The sequence below is a fragment of the Camelina sativa genome, chromosome 19 (genome assembly GCF_000633955.1).
Source record: "Camelina sativa cultivar DH55 chromosome 19, Cs, whole genome shotgun sequence".
Taxonomy (NCBI): domain Eukaryota; kingdom Viridiplantae; phylum Streptophyta; class Magnoliopsida; order Brassicales; family Brassicaceae; genus Camelina; species Camelina sativa.
The window spans coordinates 25,713,246-25,717,729 of record NC_025703.1 but is presented as its reverse complement, the minus strand read 5'-3'; the positions used below and the strand labels follow the sequence as shown (position 1 = coordinate 25,717,729).

The 4,484-nt window shown below is 36.1% G+C and overlaps 1 pseudogene; it reads left to right on the top strand.

Annotated features, from left to right (window-relative positions):
- On the top strand, positions 336–2,252 carry LOC104768207 (annotated as a pseudogene).

Below are 4,484 nucleotides of genomic sequence, written 5' to 3'. Positions count from 1 at the left end.
GAATTTTTGGGCTCTGAGCAGTGAACACCCTCGGCCCACTAAGAGAGAAAGAGGCAAAATTTTATTATTCTAGAGTCTAGACGTATCTGTACTTTATTCATCGAACGGACCAAATCAAAGAGGGGAAAGAGCCAAGTAGATTCGTTCGTCACATGTAGCTTTACCAATTGACCTCTGACGTGTAAACGGACGTCTTCTCCTTGCGGCGCAAGCTTTTCCCTTCCTTCCTCTGCAAGTCTCTTTACTCTTTCTTTTTGTTTAGTAGGTCAAGTCTCTTTACTCTGTTAAGACTTGTTTATTATTTTTCTATTTGGTCATATGTGAAAAACAATTTGGGCATGTGCGTCTATAAGAAGAACACTACCTCTTTCTCACTTTTTTGTTAACTCATCATCCCCATCACTTCTTCTCACTCAGTCTCTTTCACCGGAATAAAATCTTTAGGTCATCGGAAAATTTCATCGGTTTTTTCTTTAGGCCATATCGATTCTCAAGAGATGTATCCATCATCCGATTTCTCTTTCTCGCCATCGTCGCTGTTCTCAGCGTACGCTTCTTTAACCGGGTTCTTGATGCTCTTTAGATCGATGCTCCACGATTTCGTACCGGAAAAGCTCCGATCTTACTTCTCCAGCTTACTCGACCGGTTCTTTACTCCGAAATCGAAGTATATAACGGTGGTTATCGACGAGAACTTCGGATTGAACCAAGTCTTCGACGCGGCGGAGATGTACCTCCGGAACAGAATCGGACCTGATACAGAGCGTTTACGAGTCGGCAAGATCCCTAAGCAGAAACATTTCACGATCTCCATCGAGAAAGGCTAAGAGATCCTCGATACTTTCGAGGGTTCCGAGGTGACATGGAGCTACGTTCAATCCGAGAACGAGAAAGGTGATAAAGTGAAACGTTGCTACGAGCTCACCTTCGAGAAGAAGCTTAGAGACAAAGTCATGGACTCTTATCTCAGCCACGTTGTAGCCGAGTCAGAGGAGATCAAGAGGAACTTGAGAGTGGTGAAGCTTTATAGCAGAGATGTGTACGCCAGTGATGATGACGATGGTATGGCTGGTGGGAACTGGGGATGTATCAATCTCGAGCATCCATCGACTTTTGATACACTGGCCATGGATCCGGATGCGAAGAAGAAGATCATCGATGATCTGGAGGGGTTATTGAAGAGGAGAGAGTTTTACAAGAGAGTTGGTAAAGCTTGGAAGCGAGGTTACTTGTTGTATGGTCCTCCAGGAACTGGCAAATCAAGCTTGATCGCTGCTATGGCTAATTACTTGAAGTTTGATGTGTTTGATCTTGAGCGTAGTAGTATTTATGACAATGGTGAACTGAAGAGGGTTTTGTTATCTACAACGAACCGTTCGATTTTGGTTATTGAAGATATTGATTGTAATGCTGAGGTGAGAGACAGGGAAGCTGAGAATCAAGAAGATGATAAGAAGAGTGGAAAGGTGAAATCTTTTTTGAATTTGTGATTTGGTTTTGATCTTTCAAGAGAATTTATTATTTGTTCTGACTGTGATATGTTGTCAGGGATTCTGAACTTCATTGATGGGTTATGGTCGAGTTTTGGAGATGAGAGAATCATAGTGTTCACGACGAATCACAAAGACCGGCTAGACCCTGCTCTGCTACGTCCTGGGAGGATGGATGTGCATATCAACATGTCTTATTGTACAGGTCTAGGATTTAGGACATTGGTCTCGAACTACCTCGGTTTAGATGGGTTAAACCATCCTCTTTGTGAAGAAATCGAGGCGCTGATCGATTCTACTGAAGTTACTCCTGCTGAGTTAGCTGAAGAGCTGATGCAAGATGATGATACCGATGTTGTTCTTCGTGGGGTAATTAGCTTTGTTGAGAAGAGGAAGGTTGAGAGAAGCAAGACCAGTACTAAGGAGGTTTCTACTTGTAAAGCAATTGATGATGACGAAAAACAGAGTGGTTCTTTGGATTGTGTGAAGAAGAAGAAGAAGAGTGGTAAACAAAAAGGAAAAGGGAAAGGAAAGGCCAAAACTTATTAGATAAGAGATAGCTTTGTGATATATGATATGGTGTGTTGTGTAACTTGGTACTTTAACATTAAGCCTAATAAAATAAAAGGCTTGTATGGGTTGTAAACCTTATACTTTTGACAGAAGCTTGTATGAGGTTATTAAAAATTAGTTTTGAAGTCACCAGAGCTATCTTTACCAATGTTATTAAAAATTACTGGAAGGCACTGCAATTTTTCACCATTACGAAAGTTGACAAAACCTAAAAAGCAGCAAAGTAAAAGGTCGTGAGTATGTTCGAGAATCTGATATTGCCATAGTGGTTGCCAACAGGTTACCTACTTACCGTAGACAATAACTATAAATCGATGTTGGTTCTCTTAGTAATACCATTTGGTATTAAAGCTATTGATCAAATAGTGAGGAACAGATTTTACTATCTTCAGAAACAAGGTTCGAAGAAGCATCAGGATGCATGGTTTGTCTTTGTGGTTTGGTTCAAAATTTTAAAACTCTACTTGCTCTGCTTTTTTAAACTCTGTTTTCCTTTTTGCCTTCAGCAGATTTTGTTAAAGGATGCATATACTGTAAACAAGGTTTTTTTGGGATATATGATATGGTCTGTTGTGTAACTTGATGGGTTATGGTCGAGTTTTGGATTGTAATGCTGAGGTGAAAGACAGGGAAGAAGAATTTGCTTACAATTGGAGCAGAATCTCACTGGCCAGGTAAAAAATAGAGAAAATTACGTGACAATAGTTTTTTTATAAATTAAAATATAAAATAGAAATCATATGGCAGAATCTCATTGGACAGGTGAGATATGTTTTTATAGGATAAAAGATTGATTCTGAAACAAAGATTTCAACATGATGATTAAAATATCATTACACTTTATAATAATATAAAATAGAGTTACACTTTCATTGAATCTATTATAGAGGAAAAAAAAAAGTGAAATAGAAATAACTACTGATATAAATAAAAACATTAATCATAAAAATAGTAACAAAAAATAGTTGATAAACATTACACACTAGAATTAGGTTCATCTTGTGTTAGGGTACAACAACAACATAATACTTTCCCTACTTTATATAAGAAGAAGACGTAAATCAAAAGAAGACCTACCAAACAGCAGTATAAGAACCAGGGGGCCATAATAAGAACCATTATGTTTGTTTCTACAACACAACGAAACTTGTTCTCTTGTATCTTCTTCCTTCTTCTTTTAAATAAGCTTCTAGGAATTAGGATACATTAGAGAGGTAATGTGGTCTATATATATATATATATATAAATCTTATTTGCCTTATTTCCACCACTTGCTTATCAAAATTAACATAACCTGGAAAATTCAACTTAAGTAAATAAAAAAACACCAAAAAGAAAAATTAACATAACAATAAAATACATAATATACATACAATTCTTTTTTTTTTTGTCTGCCAAACTTTTTCATTTAATCGCAAAGTGGGCAAATATACAAATGGGTTTGAGTCCAACAACCTTAATACAAGCCCGTAACCGTTCTAAAGGATAAACAAGTTGGTGTTATAGATGGTTGTGATATATGAAGGTTTTTGTGGTTTTTAACTACGATATAAGGAGTTTTTTTTAGAGTCTTTTGATTTGTTTTCTAGGATGTTTTAGAGTCTTCACAGGTTTTCTAGGATTTTGGCATGAAAGAAGCAAAATGGAGCAATTAGAGGGATTTTGAAGCAATTCAGCTAAGGAAGAGAATTTGGAGCCGAGGAAGGATGAGAGTGTCGATCAACACTGTCTTAGCATCGATTGACACCCTATTTTAGCCGAGAGAGAAGAAGTTTTGGAAGTTTACAAATTTACCCGAAGTTTTTCATATTGCATCATTAGTCCCTAGACGTGTTTTAAGACATATATATAGTATTTTTAGGTTTCAGAAACCCTTAAGTTATTTTCTAGCAAGTTTTATTTTCTGCAACCCTGTGAGATTTTGAGAGCTTTTGGGAGAGAGAGATCTAAACTCCTTCGAGAGTTTCTTTACTCTTTTAATTTCAATTGCTTATTATTCAGAATTATGTTTTGTTCTTCATTGAATATGTGTGAGTAGTTTGCTTGTTAGGTTCAAGATTTTTCACATGGATTTTATGACTTATTAGATCTATTTATTTAGGATTTATTATCTTTCTAGATCTTCATCATAGGTTGTTCTTCATATTAATCCTTGATTGGCCATCTAGAATTAATACTCTAGGAAAATAAATTGATATGAGAATATAATTGATTTTCCTGATAAAACCTTTTGATGAGCAAAATTACTTTCTGCAAAGAGATTTGATTTCGTAATTTTGTGAACTTATCTAAACCTGTTTTTAAAGCTGATTTTTAACCTAGAATTTTACAAAGAGATTTGGATTTTCTGGTTTTAAATTTAGATATTATTTGCAGTGAGAACTGATTTAATTTACAAAAGTGTTTAGAGTTCTAGATCTG